At 33.0% G+C, this 21,016-nt stretch overlaps 1 long non-coding RNA gene across 1 annotated transcript; it reads left to right on the forward strand.

The window, feature by feature from the left end:
* Positions 1-13,787: 13,787 nt before the first annotated feature.
* On the forward strand, positions 13,788-21,016 carry LOC146534028 (uncharacterized). The gene is made up of 2 exons (XR_014878558.1): positions 13,788-14,126; positions 20,952-21,016. It is a non-coding gene; the product is annotated as an uncharacterized LOC146534028 (long non-coding RNA).

A 21,016-nucleotide genomic window follows, 5' to 3' on the forward strand; every position in this document is an offset into this window, starting at 1 on the left:
ATTTACTTTAACAATGTTTCAGATCGTGGTACATTTCTTTAAATAATATTTATTAATTTTCAATAATACTAAAGATTTAACAATATTGTGTTTAAAGGGATGTGTTCGCAATAATCTCTATATTGAAAGTTAAAAATATTTCATATTCAATTAGGTATGTAGAGCGTACTTCATTAAAAACCTTACTTAATGAATAAAATTGTGTTTTTAACGTCTTTTTTAAATAATAAATATATTTGTCAATAAAACAGCTTTAAACTAATATCTTAAATATTAATGATTTAATTAAAGAAATTTACCAAATATAGATCTATACATCGTATCTATATAGCTACGACTATAAAAATGTATAGGAAACATTTAAGACACCGCTTTCTATATCTAAGAATGAGTTACGAATGCAATGACTCTACAATTAAGTTAATACATCAGCCACACCGCCTTGTATATATTTATGTATGTATGTTTGTATGTATTTATATATGAATGTGTATTGTATGTATGTATGTATGTATGTAAGTATATCTCAGCAAATGAGCGCATCACGCAACACTGACTCATTACCGTACTCTTACGGGTGAATCAATTTGGGAATTGCGTCATTATTATAAACGACGTAAGAATTCTTTTCGTATGGATAATCTGGATTTTATTATGGCTGTAGAGAAAATTTAAGTGTTTAATTATTAAATTTATTGATAAGTATAAAGGAATATCTTATAATAATGAAATATCTCTAAATTAATATGATATACGACCTATCTAAGATAATGGGCGTAGGAATAGGGAAGGCCGAGTGATCCATGCCCAACCTAGAGCAGTATGGTGCCCACCACAGAAAATTAACTAACAAAAAATTGGCGCAGAAAATGAAGAAAAAACAACATTTACACGATGGTATCTGTTCAAATCTAGCAAGTCTATCCATCTGTAGATACGCTCATGCCTATTTAAATTACGATAGTGCAAGTGCAGCAAAAGCTAATAAAAACATTAAATACAATATATAGAATTCGTGATTTTAAATTTTAGTCTAGATTCTAGAAGATATGTATTCACCATTAAATGTATGGAACTAAGGAAACTAGTGTTTTTACTTAGCGACGCAGACGCAATTAACCGACTTCAGAACGCTGGAGGTTCCACATTCGATTAGTATTTTTTTTTACTTAAAATATCAGTTTATCGATAAAATACAAGTAACTTAAGTATGAATGTTAATAAATTTTCTTCAAATTAGATTATACTTACTGAGTAACTTTTTATCAGCGCACAAATCGAGAGACTTTTAAATTAAATTACAACCTTCAGCGAGCAAACGAGGCAAGATTACGTAGCTTTCGCTTATTATTGAAATAAGGATTGTCTTCTGGCAGAAATTGTAATAACCGAACAGTACACCTAGAATATTATAATACATCCTATAATTAATAATAATATAATTATTTTACCGGCAATTTGTATAAGTTCGGTATTTTATACAATAACTGGAAAACGTATAGAATACCAATGAAATATTATATATGAAATAGAAATATTATTTATTTTATATTTTCCCTAAGAACACACGCACACACAAATGCGCACGCGCCGGTAACGTATGGAATGCCGAATTAATAATTAAACCTACAGATTGCCCGTACATATAGGTACTTATTATTAAATGCTTATTTCTCCATTACTTCAAAAACAAGACTATATTAAATTAAATGTTACTTGGTCACGCTACGTAAGCCTAGTCACGCATGTTTGATACAAAAGCACGCGGCAGGATATATTAACAATTAAATATATTTCAAATCTTAATATTGGTGCCAGTCGTGGTTCAGGAGCACAAGCGTGACTGTAAATGCGACAAACTGTGGGTTGGATTCCCATTAGAGGAAAGGAATTATTTAATATTTTCATTTTGACACTCTGATGTCAAGACAAAGCCTGGCGTTGAGTCCCTCCACTTAACACGCAATGCATTTAGAATCTCTCTGCCTACCCCGCTACTTGCGTGAAACAGTGTGAAACTATACACATGAGTTGATATTTTTAAGGTAGTGAAACATCGTGAAGATATTTCGAAAGCTGGATCGAATTAAAGTGTGTCGTATGCTAGCTGCAGATGAAACTTTAGATATGATGGCGACAGCTAGTAGCCTCGCCACCTCTACGGCAAATATTACAATGAACACCGACGGCATTCCTCAAGGCCGGTCATTCATACCTCTATTTCATATCCTCCTTATATTTCATAAGCACTGCGATGTTAGAAAGATATTAATATATTTAGTTTCATTTTGAATATATTTTGATTTAAGTACCGTATATATTTATAATGGTTGTGTTGGCCCCAAATAAAATTATTAATTTTTGTTCAAAGAAAACGATAGCAAATCATGTTAGCAGGTACGATTATATACTCGTATTATAAAGTAAAAAGAATTTAATTTATCTCAAGTAAATAGAAAATAATTTAAACGTTTAAGTACCCACATAAGAAGTTTACATAACTTTTGATATTTTAAAAATAGAATTTGACATTCAGAGGTCAGTAAAGTTGTGGCATAGGGGTCAAACGTGTGACTGTAAACGGGACAGGTTGTGAGTTCGATTCCCACTCGAGGAACCACGGGATCAGTAAAGGAGTACCTAGCCTAACTAAAAGTAATATTTCAAACTCTAGTAAGCGTTTTTTTTTAATTATTTGTACGAATATAATTGGTTTCCCGGTTTGATGAATCAAAGCGCTAAGTTCCGCCACCAAACACGCAATGTTCCTAAATAGGCGGAAAGTAGAAAACCGATTTTTATCAAACATTGCAAGATGTGTAAAATTAAAAATAATTTCTTTTTTTCATGAAACTTTTTATGTTAAAATAAACAAGGTGTTTAAACTTAGAAACAGCATTGAAAAAAAGTTTATTAAATTGAGATTCTCTTAAGCTAAGCCAACATTTAGAGAAGCCTTACGGACGAATCGTGCTTTTATAAACGTTGTTAGATCCATTGTGCGATTAGGGTTGTCTAAACGCGACCAAATTTATTTTAAAATTATTATTTGTAATAGCAAATTGGAATTATTATTTATAATAGCAATACCAATTTTAAATATTATTAATAATAGCAATTTTTTCTAGGAAGTACTAAATTATAACAACATATTTCTAAGTATATTGATTCTTATTATTATCTCTCAAAGTAATATTTTAACAATTATGAAAAGATTTTTTTCTAATTTCAATATACAGAACAAACTACTTGACAGACATTTTAAAAATACAAAATAAATGATCCTTTCGTTTATAAAGAATACGTTTCTTTGTAATATCAGGGAAAATCCATTTTCCAATAGTGTTTAGTTGGAACCCTAATCCCCGCAATCGCACTAGCAACAACGGTACACAGCCTCGGCTAAGGGCGGGCTCTGAATGCAGTCCGACTAGTTTCTCCTTTGCAAGCGGAATGTCACCTACATGCAATATACCAAATTAGCTTCACGCTTTATCCCGCACACAACAGGGTAGGCAGAGGACTGTAAACACGACTGGTTGTGGATTCGATTCCCACTCGAGGAAACTTCTGCCACTCTACAAGCAATGCCTCCAGAGTTTGGCGGAAAATAGGGAACAGACTATCTTCACTAAGTTCCCTTATCTATCCTGCTGTGGGCGGGATATAGCGTGACGCTAGAAATACATAAAACCTTTGTATTATATTTTAAAGAAACATAAAATCACTAAAACATGACACTATGACACTAACCTGTTTTAGTGTCATAGTGTCACATCATGCCACCTTCTTTTTTTTAGATATTATATATAGTTATAGTGTACACGTTTTAATTCTTGTTTTTGAGTTTAAAGTCTAAACATTTTAATTCATGGATATATTATTCAGTTATTCGCACGCGACCAGGTAAGAACAGTACTAAATTGTGAGATGTCGTTTAATGTCGAAGTGATTACATCCTGTGTTTATTTAGAGAGATTGTGTTCCAAGATGATTTATCCAGTTAATCTGGCAAGTCAGGGATGTTAAGTGACCAATAATGACGATTTTTACACGCCCACGTTGCTGGTCAAAATGGTAGAGCTTCTTTTGATCTTATTATCAATATGTTTCTTCAATTATTGCTTTTTTTTTCAATATTTGTAAATATATTTCAATTGATATTTCGTAAGGCATTTCATGTTTAAAAATTGTTGCATATGTTCCTAGTCACAAACTAACAAAGTATAGGCCTAGACTAAGGTATAAGTAAGAACAAGACAATATACTAAATATTGACAATTTTAAAATAGACCTTAAGGTTTTTAAGGGTTAACTACTAGTTTATACTTATATTATAAAAAAATAAACAAAAATTTATAGGATCAATGTTTTAAAGATAACAACGACGTTTTCCTACAAAAATCTTAAAAATGTATCTTGTTTAAAGCTGACAGGAAACCAAACAATAAAGCTAAATCACGAAGCTCCTTTTTCTTTTTATAATAGCATATAAATATATGTTATTATCTATTAGCGTCATTTATAAACATATTATAATATTATTAATTAAATATTTGAAGAGCCACGCGGAGATATGAATGTTGGAGCCGTGGAGCGGTGCAGAAGACATAATGCGCGCGCGCCGTGACGAATCCAATATGGCGGGCTCGCAGTTTGGCGGTCGTTGACCCGCACCCGGCCGGAGCTCGGATCGCATGCGGCCGCGTTACATTTTGTTAATTTTTAAATAGTGCACGTAATATGTGCTGAGATTTATTTTAAATTTACAATTAAATCAGCTTCACGCTGTATCCCGCACACGGCAGGGTAGACAGGGGGAACCTCTTAAAACACTCCCTTACCCACTTTCCGCCGAATTCTAGGGTCTTTACTTGTTGAATGGTGGAGCTCAACGCCGCGCTTTGCCTCGACACCAGAGCGAAAAAATGAAAATATAAATTTGAATGAAACTGGCCTCAAAAAAATCCATATACGAATATAGTAAATCCATATACGAATATAGTAAAGATTAACATTAAAACCAGTCATTTTGATATTTGCCTCGCTAAAGTACCTTAATACTAAGTTTCTAGATTTTCATATAAATACATAAAATTTGAATTTTTTTTATTTTATCATCAGATCTTGAGCCTCTTACATCGTCAGTAGCCTGAAGACCATAACTTCCGGATCCCTGGTTGATCAAATATTACTTCTTGCGGTGAATATGGAGTAGTGTGTTGTTTAAGTCCCTTGCAGCGGCGTTGGATATTTAAAAACTTTTGGATAATACTGGACGTGTGGGATGGACTACGGTAGAGCATATCGAAGACAATCTGTATCTTAACAATTTTGGTAAATATACCTATTCACAGACATCATTGACGGTTAAAATGAAGCTCAAGCTCTATCTCAACGCGAAATATTATACTTTTCTCCACTTTGTGACTGTTTAAAGATGTACTTCATGAATGCGTTAAATGATATACTTCACCTTGGTGAAACACCAACCCTTGGGTTGTGTAGATGAGTCCTGTCTGATAAAATGCAATAGCAGTTTGATGAAATTCGAAACGCAGTTTAATTTTAATTTAATTTTTATTTATCATTAATTTAGTCAAAAAGACCGTAATCCAAGTTTTAAGTACAACGTACAAATTGCATGTTCTACTTAAATAAAAAATTGTATCCGCCATGTCGCCTGTTTTAGGTTGAGATTTTTCAAATACTGTACAAACTGATTTAAAATAAGTTCAGTTGTTAATCCGTTCTTATTTAATTTATCGTATCTAAAAGCTACATTTCTGTCAACTTTGTTATTATTAGTATTAACATTATAATCTTACATTCTATAGATTCCGAGATTGATAGTAATTGCTGAATGAACGAATTTCAGTTTTACATTTACTATACTTACTAAAATAAATGTTTTTTATATTGTAATTTAATAAAATTAATTAAACAATGTATGCAATAAATATCGATTAATATTTCTGTAAAAGCTCCATTACAATGAACTTACGTTAAAAGCTTCATCATCAATATAAATAACAAAATTTACCTGATAAATTTTACCTCTTGCAATATTTTTACTGGCAAATAAATATGATATTTATATAGTCAATGGCATTTCTTAGATGCAATGGAACCTTTTTATTTCTTTTAATAATTACAGATGGTAACTAATCGTTGTATCAGTATAAAAATAATACTATGATGTTCCATATTATTATTCGCTTTTTTTCCTCCTTATTGTTAGTATGCGCTGGCAATACTAAGAAAAAAGGGGCTGGCAGCGTCGGTGACCAATAATCTGAGCCGCTAACTTTATTCTCAACAAAGGAAACTGTAAACATATATTTTTACAATAGTTTTTTCAACCAATCATGCTTTACTTTGCTCAGAAGCCAACGCTAACAGAGTATACAGTGAGAATTAGTGTCTAGACATTCCATTCTCCGCTTGCCTATTGCATTCGAAATATATCATGTTAATTGTGCTTTGTCTACTAGAGTAACGAAACAAAAATAATTCATATTCATTCATTCATTCAATGTTCTCTATAACGTAAGTTAACATTGGTTCTTAAAAAGGTAAAGTTATAATTGTGTAAAAATACCTAATAAGCAGTTTTACTTGAGACGGCGCATATCGTGAGATTCTTCTCTCTGGAGGCCCTAGCCACCGACGGCTTGGACCTTTGTCCTACCCTCGGAAGGGTGTATTTTTTTATATTTTTAAATGTATTTTTTTTACAATTATTTATATTTAAAAATATAACATTTATTTCTCTGATTAAAACATTTCTCTTTCTAATTAAAATATTTTTGTTTAAAAAAAAATCTATAGTCATGTACTATCTTTCTCTGCCTGGCACTAGTCTCGGTATTCGTTACCAGGTTTTGTCTTTTGAGTGAACTTAACCCACTTTGCACAGTCTTCAACATCCTCAGTGGCTAGTCCAATGTCTTTCAAATTATATATTACGACACATCTAGCCATGGCTTCTTCTGTCGTCCGGGGGTAACTCCAGGGAAAGATATAACAACTTTCTTTATACCTACATAATTCTTAGGCCGTCGAATAACGAGTCCATATCACCTCTATTCGTATTTCGTTATTCTCTGTGGTTTAGCATTTGATATTTTATAAAAAAACGGTCAAATTATGGACTTGAGCTGCAGCCGCAGAATAAAACACTGATTTCTCTCTATTTTTCCCGCCAGCCTACTAAGACTTGGACATAGTGATGAATGCCTCCAGAGTCTGGAATCATGCATAGCGGATCCAAGGTAAGAAGCATAGGGAGAAGATGTATGACTCTATTAAATATTTAATTTCTATTCTTATAATTTATGAATTTAATTAATATGAAAATATGTAATAGTGAATCATAAAATATACTATTTTGACATAAATAAAGTACGTTCTTATTGTTTATCGCTAACAGTTTCCTGTAGCAGTACACCTTATCAGGATATCACATTTCTAGTAATAATTTAGACTTATCATTTGTGAAGTATACAAATATCCACTGACTATGAAATATATGCACAACAAACCGATATATTTTATTAATTATGCTATTATGTTATTAAGTAGCCATAAAATAAAAAAAATTAAAATTCTATCAGCTCTATATGGATAGATAAATTAAAAATCAGCTTCACGCTGTATCCCGCACACAGCAGGGTAGGCAGAGGGAACCTAATATTAAGACACTCCGTTCCCCATTTTCTGCCAAATTCCCGGGGCATTGCGTGTTGAGTGGCAGAATTCAACGCCGCGCTTTTGCCTCGACATCAGAGCGAAGAAATGGAAACATAATTTTAAATAAATATTTAGCGGGAAGCGAACTTCCAACCAGTTTTGTCTGTTTTACAGTCACACTTTGTGCCTCTGCGCCACGACTGGCCTCATGTGCTGATAAATATCTATCATATTTAACAGAAATGACCCGACATAGAAATAACCTCAAATATCGTATACATTTAAGAACATTTTATTTCTTAAAATGTTTATAAACCATTTATTGTTCACGGATGTTGAAAAACTTCAAAACATGATTTGTACACAAGTCTATGTATGACTCATCTATCGACATTGAATATTGGCGGGCCAATAACAGAAAAAAAATATTCACGTTTTTTGTACTGGACTCGCTTAATTATATCTAACAGTGCAATGACATACCACGTCGAGGCGAACGAGATGCTCTGATAGAGTGCTCTGCCAAGAGTAATTAAAATTAGTTTAATTGTAATAAAAGCTTTGACAGCCATGACGAAACCGATCATAGTTTACAAAGTAAAGGTAATTAAAGAAAGAAAAAACGTAATAAAAATCCATAATGATTGTGCACCCGATGAGGTCACGTGGTGGAGGCGCAGGCACCGGACGCTGGTGAGTCAGGGGGCGGCGCTAAGGGCGCTACGCCCTCTGCCTCGCTCCGCCCAGCCAGCCATTATTTTGCCGCGCTTTTTTCAATCAGTTACCTGCGTCACTCCTCGTGTGTTGTCAAATAGTGGTGTGAATGACTTATACAGTTTGTTATTCAGCCTGTTTTAGCTATTAGGCAATATCGTTGAAGCTGTGCGTTGTTTGTTGCGTGGCGTGGGCTAGAAAGTTAATATCGCCGTGCCGAGTGACTAGTTTCTCTGTAGCAGTAAGTAAAATTATAATTTTTAATAAGCATGTAAATATTTCGATATATTTTTTTTTTCAAATAAATAATAAAAGAACGGTCATATAGGTCTCTATTACTATTTATATTTAATTTGGTAAAAAATGAGAAACGAATGTTTAAAGAAATACTCGAGCAAAAAAAAAAGAAAACAAAATAATCTGAGTTGTTGCTAGGTCAACAGCTCAATGTGAATGTCCACAAAAGGCGTTCGCGATATGTATCCATTATTATTGATAAGCGTGAGGAGCGACTGAGTGAGACAGAAAAGTTTATAATCTATGTAATTCTACAATCTTTTACATTACGATCTAAAATATATTGTTTTTTATTTCCTAAATAATATATTTACTTCCTTTACCATGAATTATATCTAACTAGCGGACGCGCGCAGCTTCGCTTGCGTAATTAGGGGTGAATTCTAATAAACCACGAAACATGTGTTCAATGAAATACTTTTAAGAGTCTGAATTTCAAATTTTATAAAAATCGGTGGCGATTTAAAAAAAATTCTATACAAACTTTCAACCCCTTATTTGCACCCTTAAGGGGAGAATTCTAGAAAACGACGAAACACGTGTTCAATTAAATACTTTTAAAAATCTAAATTTCAAATTTTATGAAAATCAGTGCCGATTTAATTTTTTTTCCATACAAACTTTGAGCCCCTATTTCACCCCTTTAGAGTAAAAATTTTTCAAAATCCCTTCTTAGTGGATGTCCAGATTACAAAAGTAAACATCTGTCCAAATTCCACGTTTCTACCATGAGCGGTTACGGCTGTACGTGCGTCTTACCTCAGTCAGTGAGGACAAGTCCTTTTATATATGTATATAGATAAGTAGATATTAAAGAAATTGTCTTATTGCTTCCATTACAAATATAAAATTGAAGGAGCAAGACTTATTAAAGTATATAATTAACTAATTTTCAATATTACTGAAAAAAAATAAGTATATTAATGTTTTAAATATGTTTATTTAATTTTACGATCTCTTCTTATTAATTTATTTTTGATATTGTTGGGTCTCATATCAGAAAATCTCTAGATTAGTATTGCATTAGTAAATCTTACGAGTATGACTGTATGAGTATAAAATATAATATATATTTATTTGTATGAAAATTTTTGATTTTTATAGAAAAGTTGATTTTTATAATGAAAATATGTATGTGTATAACCGTGAAAGACATTATGTAGTGAGTTCTCCATTCAACGTGACACTGGCGAAGTGATTTTGTGCTCAACTGGCACGCTCGGAACGCCATAATAGAAAGAACAGAACAGAACAGACATTATGTACAAGAGACATGAAGACTATATCTGAGTGTACACTGTACATATTAACGTGTTTATATTTTAAAAAGTGAAAAAGTAATTATAAGTATTGAATGAATTATACGCGATTCCTCCAAAAATCGGCAGAAAGTGGGGAACGGAGTGTCTGTCTGCCTACCCTGCTGTGTGCGGGATACTGCGTGAAGCTGATGAATGAATTATATGAGCTTAGTATCTGAACTATAAATATTTAATTCACGATTAATTCAATGCGGGGGCCTCCTCTATTGGACCTGTGTTCTCATTTCTTGAGTCGAGAGGACCTGGTTCTTCTTAACCCAAGATTTTTTATGAGATATAGATAACAATTAAAAGCTTGAATAAGAAAAAGGAAATGGAGAGGGATTTACCATTGGGTTCAATAATTTACATAACAAAAGCTATTATAAATATAGAATTTCATAAAATTAAATAATTGTTTTGTTTTAAGAGATTGAAATACTAAATTATAGTCAAGAATTCATTGTCAATTGAATAATTAATTAAAATAAAGAAGTTTTAATAAATCTCTAACTGTATTATCCTATTTTGCTAGAAGTAAATTGATATTCTATTTTATATAAAATAAAATTAATTATAAATTTCTACAAGAAGGAATGTCCTATCTTATATTATACTTTCAATATAATATTATAATGTTGCGCGACAACTAGCAATGATTCAGTTATCATCTCAAATTTTTTACCAAGTATCGAACCCGTCAATTTTTTTTGTGATATTTCAATAGTAATTTTAATAAAATATTTGATTAAAATTATGTCAACTTAAATTCCAATAAATGCATGGTTATACAAATAAGTTTTGCTGAGCTTTGATATAGAGAAAGCTTTTTGAGTAAACTTAAGTGTATCACTATCGACAGAGAGAAGAGAGCCACAAACCTTACTATGACGGTTGTGAATGCGATTCCCTCAGAATGAGGGAGAATGATATATTTAATATTTTCATTTTGCTCTCTCTAGTAGCGAGGCATAGCGCGGGGTTGAGTTGCCCTCAAAATTCGGTCTTAGTGTGTGTACAAGCGTTTTATTTAATGCATAAAAGAACGAGGCTTCGCTCGCTATAATGATAAAAAGGACTGAAAACTTTTTTTTACTGTACTTATAAAATCATTAACACACAACTTACTTATCTGATTATAATCAAACAAAAATACCTACGTAAAACATTAAATAAAAAAATATATATTATTTTATTATAAAATATAAATTGATTTATATTTAAAAAAAAAACATTTACAATTGTTTTAAACAAACACACCTATACCAAAATACACGTTTAACTTTTCTAAGCCGTTCACTTCGCGACCTCACACGAAGGTCGTTATTCTAAATGAATCACCGGAACATTCCACATTTTTACTGGACTCGAAAACTTTCTCGTTCTAAGTTCTAATAGACAAAGCGGCGCCGGGGATCGATTATGAATGAATAGAATATATACAAAATTGAATTCTCAGGTTCATCGGTGAAGAACAATCGTAAGTTATACCAAATAAACATCAATTAATTTAATTAACGATCCATTTGATCACCTGTCCGGTTGTTTCTTGCTTCATCTTTTAAAATAATATAAATATTGACAATATATTTCATGTTATCTTAATTGTTATTTTTGTCCTGGTATCTCAATATTAAATTAGAATTATATTGCATTTTAGCACATTTTACTACGGCTTCAGCTTCAAATTGGCCTCAATACACTTCGTCTTCCTCTACGCTCAACCATATGATGATGTGACGACAAAGACAAGCATGGTTTTTTTTATGTCAAAATATATATTTTTCATTCTATACGGGTTTGAGGTCGCTTCTACGGGCGATGTTAGTGCTGCTACAATAAACGATATCAGAGCACTTTATATTGACTCTCATTACAGTGTTAGTCCTATAAAAATCAGTCTAGCTCTTCTAGAGATTACTCCAGTCAAATAGAAAGACAGACAAACGGACAGACAGAAATTTTCAAACTGTGTGTGTGTGTTGTATTTTGGTAATAATATTTTGGTATAAATACATGATTATTTTGAAATCACAGACATACCATTAATTAATCAATTATTTATGTTTTTAGATTTGTATGAGTGATATTGTATTTTATTGACCAATTACCGCTAGTTTTAGCACATTTTGACACTATTGTATAACTAAAATAGATATGAAAACATTCTTTTTCGGCCAAAACAAGCATTTTTTGTGTTAACAATCCTCCTATTGATTTCCTTATGTAATGACAGAAGAGTTCTCCTCATCCATCAGCCTTCTTCACGACCAGACAAATTAAAATCCAATTGATTTGAGATATACCATTTTTTTTTCAGAGGCGAATTAATAATGTCTTATTTATTTATTATTTTTAACATATTTTTTGCTGGTGTTTTTTTTATCTCACGTTTACTGACTGACTAACGACAAACTGTATGTTACTGTACTTACATTTATTTGTATGTGTTTGAAAGTTCAATTTTACAGTACACAATAATACTTACCAGCTGCCCCGCGCTGTAGCGTAAAGTATCTTAAAAAATATTTGATTATCCTAACCTTATCTATATATAGCTTCGAAAAAATGCTATAACATTTTACAAATAAACTCTACTAAATGAATCTCAGAATGTTACAACATAATCGTATTTATTATTGTCCACGTCGTCGCCTGCGTCAGTAGGAAGCATTCATAAAACACGCGCGTACATACGTATGTATGTCATAACTATGACTCATAAGACAAGACTATGGAAATAGATAAAAATCCAAAATATTTTCTTTTTTAGCACATTTTGTAAAAACTTGTTTCATTGAGTTTCACTGAATTAAAAATTTTACACTTGCACACGTTATGCCATACATGCCTCACCTCGGCTTTTTCACTTCACAGGAGTCTCACGTCACGACGTGAAGCTCCTGTATCGAGAAAAGCTTTCTTATAAAAGCAGAGGTCCGAGTTCCGGAGGGGGCCCCCTTACCGCTGTCGGCATCCTCACAAGCAGCCATAAAGTGCTTGCAATTTTTTCGGGGATAGAGTACCCTTTTCCCTATCCACCTGGTGTCGCTGTAAAAGCCAGTAAAATCATGTTTTTTCATTTTATTTTTGTTAAACAAGATGACGGCATCTTATTATTTCTTGTAGATGAGTTGGATTCTAATAATTCTACGACAAGTGTGACAGTTGTCCACATCAATTATAGTACAAATTAGGTAGTTCCGAAGATGTGCGTGTACAAATGAATTAAAAAAATCATAATATCTAATCGAATACCATATGATTCTCATTTAATATTATAAACAATGATTTTACAATTTCCTATATTATTTTATTTTTATATTTTTATTATTCAATGTAGAGACATTTTCTTAATGTCTTGTCATAGTATAGATATATAATAATAGATAAGATTCTCCGTAGAGCTCGACTCTACGCTGCCTTACTGTTTCTCTGGAAAATATAATTAGGCATACTAATTTTGTTTTAAATATTCAATATTAACTCTATTGAATAAAATAATTACAGGTATTATAATTCAAATGTTACTTAACATCTTAGAATATACAAAGAAATATAATAAATATTTTTTGAAAACGACTCTATAATTTATTATTAAGGTATAGAACAAATGAAATTTTCAAAACACAAAAATATATAATAAATAAGCGCTGATTACGATTGTTACATACAATTGTGAGTGTATAAATTATTCTAGAGCAATAAGATGACGACGTGAGGCTTTTTGCAAATTACCATCGACCGCCAAAAATCACGAGCATTATAGCGCCGCGAAGCACATTGGTGCGCGTCAAGGAGGGAAAACGCCCGCGTCGGTGAAACATATTCGCGAGACGCCAATATTTCAGAGGCGAGCGCGCGCCGTCACACCGAGCGCCGCCCCTCCACCGGCCACCGTATGACAGTGACCCAAATGGGACGCCAGCGCAGTCAGTTCCGTGAGCGCGCGACGACGCTGATGACGCACGCCTGGCACAGCAGCGCACTCGCTCGTGACGTCCAGCTCTCTGTCGGTCTTGTGTGGTTCTCCATTGGATATTGCGTGTTAGAACTAGTGAGTGAGCTCCGTGTGGATCGCTGATCGTGGCGGTGCTCCCTGTTGGTGCTTGACCTTTCAAGGTAAGACCTACGAAAGTGCATCGTCACCTTTAGAAGCGACACTTTCAATGCGCTGAAAAGTTGATTCACTTTAATTGGAAAATATATTGTGTTGCTAAGCGAAATATGACATCAGCGTCAGTGAGGCAATGACTCAGCCGTATCTCGAATTTTCCTTTTGTGCAAATAATGGCATTCGAGAGGGCTGTGTGCTGTGTCGACTGTCGATAGAGACGAGCGCGGTGGTGCTCCGACGTCTGCCCGGCAACAAGTATCTAGTGTGTCGCCACGCCGCGACTCGCCGGCTCCTCTGTACCAGCGGCTCTCTCGCACAACAACCTAACGGAATCGGATTCCTCACGGCCGAAATTCCGCTGCGGACATTCACGCCATGACTGACTGAAATAAATCGCTCGTTTAACACAAATAGCACCGCATTGTCGTCACATTGACAGACGAACGAGTATTTCCGCTCCTCTTTTTTCCATCTCATCCTGGTCTCCACTCTCAGCCATTAAAAAAGGCGCTTCCTCTGACGCAAGCGCATCTTCCGTCGCGCTTGGAACTTATACATGTATTCGTCACGTCATCGCGCACGCGCCGTGACTGCCGTCTCTACACCTGATAATAAAATTAATTAATTATCATAATTAAGTAGAGACAAATTGAAAATTGAAAAATTATTACTTTTAAATGCAATTAGTAATATTTTAAAGATTATAATTTTTTTACCTTATATGTAATAAGTCGCTTGATGATAATAATTAGCGCTATAACCTATTGACATTTCTCTACAACACTGATAAATTTTAATCGTGTTAGTGACATAGAGTTTATCTGTGAAATATTTTTTAAGGTCAAGTACGATTTTAATAATTTTAAATGGCGGCAAAAAATATTTGTAATGGTAATAGATCTAGGTGTATTAGATAATCAAATATGTTTCATGCATGTGACGTCAATCGCGATTACAGGTCAGAAGGCCTGCGCCTCCAGTGTCGCTGACGCCGTCGCAGTGCGATCACTGAACTATATGACAAGACAATGTCTCTGATAACACTAAGATATCCTAGACAGATAAATACTAAGGAATGAGTTGTAAATAAATATAAAATGGCAAAATGGCTGTTCTTTATGTCTTATCAAAAAAAGATAACATAATAAGCTATTTTCTTTTTACTTTCAATATACCTATATGTTTTTAAGAAATATTGAATGGTCAAAATAAAGATAAATTAAATTAATGCTATTTTGAAATCAAGAATACAGTAACCCTTCTATCACAGTCATAGATGAGACGTAAAAAATTACTTTGAAATATTACTTTTTTTTTATTTACGAGTCAAAATCATTTTCGTTAATAAATTTAAACTGAGCTCCCACTAAGCGCTATGGTCATTTTCAGCTACAAACTGCATCGCTGCTCTCCCCTACTAAGTGATTCAGAAACATGTCAATTCCTGTTTCACCCGACACTTGTTTGCTTTGGCCTGAGGTCATTATACGGCCTTAGCGCTTTTTTTTCTCTGTTTTAATTTTTCAATTTATATTATAAACTCATATAAATATAAGACATATTCTTAAGTAGTCTTGATTGTTTAGGCAATTCGGCTATCAGTTGGTTACATATGTGATCTTTAAGAAATTAGATATTTAAGCGGGAAAACCACTTAACTTTGTTTTTGGTTTATAGAACTGTCCTATATTTTTATTGCTAACGTTTGTAAATCTGTATGTAAATGTATGTAAATCTATTTCTGAAATTCTTGTTAAAATAAATAATATAAAACGAAGAAGTACCTTAATTAGGTACAAAAGAATCTGAGCTCTACAAATATTAACCTAATCCAATGATTTTATATAATCAAGAATGGAATCAACGATTGTGTATATTTTGTTTGTAGGCGGGTCAACTTTGGCACCCACTGTGGTTGAGATTTATATTTGTTCAATTATGATTAAGGAAAATAAGCAGACTCTACATAAAATTCGTTTGTAGAAAAAATCACTTATCAATTTAATTTTTCTAAAAATTAAAAAAAAAAATTTTTTTTTTCTTAATGTTGTTAATGTAACGTTTTTATACGTTTACTTATAAGTACGAGTATTTGTTATTTTTCATTTTCTCGCTCGGGTAACGAGATAATGCGCGGCGTTGAGACCACCTCGGCAACCGAGCAATGAAGTACAAAAACAAAAATTGCTAATTAATTTTAATAAATAGTTTATAGATGTTTCTATATAAATCTTTATACTTATGAATAAGTAGTCAGTATGGCGTATGCTAAAATATAAAGTGCAAAACAAAGAAATCATTAAAAATAACTTGTTTTATATGACGTTGCTGTGCGAATACATCATTTACATTATTTACACAAAAACAAGTATTTAATGTAAAATAAATCCGACCGAGGTGGTATGTTCCTTACAAGCGGGCAGAGGTTATCGTGCGAAGTCCGAAGGGCGCTCGCCTTGCTTTCAAGTTGAGACTTGTCGGGCTAATGTCTAGCGACGATTAGTCAGCCTTTACATATTCCAGAAGTTAGGTAGGTACATACTTATGTATATAGGGTTTTTTTAATATTTTCCTGTATTGTATATATTTTAGACCTATAATAACATGGTATTAAGTATAATAAGTATTCTTGGTATTCTTTTACTTTATTTTAGAAAATCAAAAGTACCTAATTGAAGTTATAATTTTAAACTATTTAGAAATGTTTATATTTTTATTTATTTAGATTTCATGTCATACAAGAATATTTTGAGGATCGGCAGTAGGGGGGAGGGTCCAAGCTCGGATTGAATGAGTCACAGAGCCGGTTTGCCGGTATCCAAGAGAACTGCACAAGCAGGCTTATTTATGAATATAAATTTCATTCATCATACTTATAATTCTACACTTAAAATAACTTCCTAAACTGTAATTAGAGATTTATCCTTTTATATACTGCTTTGAGGTTGAGGGCACAAGCGTGCGCGACGGTTGTGGGATCGATTCCCACTCGGGAAATCACTGAAACTATTGTTTATGAATATTTTGATTTCATTCTGGTGCCAAAGCAAAAAAGGGCTCCGTTGAGTTCTGCCACTCAACAAACAAAGTGGGGAACAGAATTCCCTAGGCTTCACGCTGTATGCCGCACACAACAGGATATGCAAAGGGAACCTCGTGTTAAAACACTCCGTTCCCGCCGAATTTTGTAAATTTAAATAAATATTTCCTTCCAAAAATATAAATTTAAACAAATATTTCCTTTCCTCGAGTGCAGACATTGTGCACCACGACTGGCCTCTACCGGCAGAAATTAATAAGAAAACTTTAAATAAATAGGAAGGCAACAAAAATCATATATAAATCTATAGATTGTGTATCTTTTTCAATCCGTTATCACATTATTAACTTTCTTCGTAGAGTAGAATAGGTTATCAGATAAAGATAGCAGCCTGCTCTTCGATAACTCGCTCAAGTACGCCGTCTGACACTGATTATATATATTAATTACATAATTTTCTCTTGGTAATGTAATAAAAAATCTTCTCCTGTAAAAACTGAAACGTCAATAGGAATAAAAGAGTAGTATTAAATAGAATACATAAAATATTATAATAATGAATTCACCAAACACGATTTAGATAAAAATCTGTCGGCATATCTACTAAGGAGTTATTATCATATCATTAAAATAAATACATATTTTTGAAGATATCACAGTAGGTATTGTACAAAAAAATCAAAGCAAGTAAAAAAAACAATTCAGTTGAATTAAAATGAGGCCAGTCGTGGCCCAGGGGCACAAAGTGGGTTCGATTCTACTCGAGTAATAGACATATTTATTTACATTTTATATTTTAATTTCTTCTGCTGCGCTGAGTTCCGCCACTCAACACGCAATGCCTCCAAAATAGGCAAAATAGGCTGAAAGTAGGAAACAGTGTCTTAACACTAGATTCCTTGTGCCTACTCTGCTGTGTGCGGGATAAAGCGTGAAGCTGATTTTTTTTTTATTTGACTTAAGGTGAGATAGAGTTCGGTGTGTTGATGATGGTGGTATCTTGGCGCGTGTTTCAGTGGGTGCTAACCGCTGACGTGGGCGCCGCGTCAGCTGCAGCGCGTCACGCGCCGTCACACGTATATTTAGATCGGAATGCGCTAAATCGTGTACATCTTACAAGATTACATTTTTTCGGAAAAATTGGCACAGTCGTAGCATTTCTCCGCGATTATTAATAACGCTAATTATGCTGATAAAGTAGGTATGCGTTATTTCACTTTATAATTTCGCTGCAGGAAACCTGTTCTTTAGTTTGAATAGTGGATTTGAGGTACAATAATTATAGAAATTTTGTTCTATACTAAATTTATTTTAAATTTTGCGAATTATCAATACGTGTATGATAAATTACATATTATTGAACTTAACTGAACAAAGATTCAGTACATTTCGTTATAAATAAACTCGTGTATTAATTAAGTTAAAATTAACATTCTAATGACAGCATGATAAACGGTTCAATTACGATAACCTGTACTGTACTATATAAGTGCGGCTATATTTATAAGCTGCAAAGCTGTATCTATGTAAAATATATAGCTTTGCAGAAAAGTCACCATTTTTTACTCCAATAAATATTTTTGTTCCTTCTTCTATATAATACTGAGTTAATTGTATTTAACCTACTCGTATTAGATAGTGTACGTGATAATGGACGAAAGCTACGATGTAACAGGAAGTCAAGAAATGTTTTATATCTATAATCTTATCATTTATCATACAGTGCCAAGAAATTCTTAATTAGAACATTGAACTATGAATGATTACGAGTATGTGGCATCGATTGTACATGCCGTACCTTTGTTACTTGACGACCTTATAACTAATAGGGTATTCTAAAGTTGTAGATGATCTTTATCGACAAGAGCAGTGGTAAACTTATTTAGATATTAAAACTGTTTTTGTCTTTCTTCTAACATTAATTATACTGTCGAAAAAACAACAATATTTATATCATAGAAAAAATATATAATCAGTTTCACGCTGTATCCCGCACACAGGAGGGTAGGCAGAGCAAGCCTAGTGTTAAAACACTCCGTTCCTCGCTGCGCCACGACGGCCTCAAATATATAATCAAGTTACATATTACCATTTAAATGCACAGTAAGCATTTAAAGAATGTCAACAGCACTAAACTGATAAAAGTGTAGTGTCCAATATAGCATACGTAGCATACGCTAGATTCTTAGCGACATCGTTCAAGGTAATTCTGTTCAAGCTCGGGAGGTAATTAGCCATCATCGTTCGCGTTGGCGTTCCCTCAGGAATGCAGCTGGAACCTGTTTACAGCTGTGACTGTGATGCAACGATAACTGTTGTGTCACTGGTGATCATTTTTGTCCTCGATGTTCATCATGATATTTTGATATAGCTTTGGCTTTGTATATATAAGGGCTATTATTTCGTTCTACGCGTAATGAAAATTATTATACGAAATATGTTTATTTTTTTTAAAAAACATTACTTGAGGCTTATTTTTTAATTTAGTCTTAAGTCATACGTAGATAATTTAATATATTAAATAAAAAAAGTTACTGACATTGACTGAAGTGAATAATTAATTATCACACAAACATAAGAGGCAGTTATAAAAAATGTAGAAACTTTTTATTTTTCATAACTTAATCTTCTTAGATTGTCATTTTACAGTGTTTTAAAGACATAGGTAATTAAATATCTTTTCTTATAGGTAGTATTACAAATGTTAATACCAGTCAATGAAATTCATACAAAACCACACATCAAATGTTTTACAACATTTAAATTTTTTATTTAGTTGTCTCTTATATTATATTTATTTTATATATTTTGTACTAAGAAGTACCAAAGTGGGGTAGACTAGCACTGGCATCTAATTACTATAAGTCAACTCAATTTATGTATTTACATTGTTGTATAGACTACGCCATTGAGTATTTGGTGTCTTTCCAAGTTTTCATCTTGGCTGGCACTTGTGTTGTCACCTTTCATAATATAATTACAGTAACCAATATGTCAGTTAATGTTAACATTGTTATAAAATATAATGCTGTAAAAATTCTTAACTAAAGGGAGGTGCCGGATGGACCGTGTCCACCCCAAAATCGTCTAGTGCCCAAGCCAACATTTACGTCCAATGCCCAATCAGGTTCTCCTTGGAAAATATATAATTTCAATACTTTGAAATAATTCTACTAAAAAATTACGTAAAAATAAAGTGAATACGATACAAGTTATATATTTCTTATAAAACCAATATATATGTTATAATAGAAACAAATATTACTCAGGTGACATCATAGTACTGTGTAAAGCCCAATGATCAATTTGACACTTGTATGATTACCGCGCTGTCAGCAGTTCCGAGAAACCTCCAATTATGTATTCATTTCTAGAATAGGTAATTTACTGTTTGTTTAAACTGAATAATTATATTTAGTGGTTAACCTCGATTCGACAAAATGGTATGAATAAATAGCGTCACGTTATATTCGTCATCCATTAAACTTTGTCCCATTAAATTGAAAATTAAATCAGTGTATCTGTCCCGTACACAGCAGGGTAGGCAGAGGGAACCTAGTGTTAACACACTGCATTCCCCACTATCTGCCGAATTCTGGAGGCATTGCTTGTTGAGTGGCAGGACTCACCGCCGGGCTTTGCCTCGACACTAGAGCGAAGAAATGGAAATATAAACGTAAATAAATATTTCACTTCTACCTACAACCGTCGCGGTACACTCCTTAATTAAAATTTTATTAATATAATATGAGTCGCATTAAAATAATAATATACATTTCTTTTGTTACAGATGTACCAAACGCGAACAGAATGTTGGTTTGAATTATGAAATAAATGGAGCATTATGAGTATTAT

Source organism: Heliconius melpomene, chromosome 12 (genome assembly GCF_056956725.1).
Source record: "Heliconius melpomene rosina isolate 202511_hmr_F chromosome 12, ASM5695672v1, whole genome shotgun sequence".
NCBI classification, from domain to species: Eukaryota; Metazoa; Arthropoda; class Insecta; order Lepidoptera; family Nymphalidae; genus Heliconius; species Heliconius melpomene.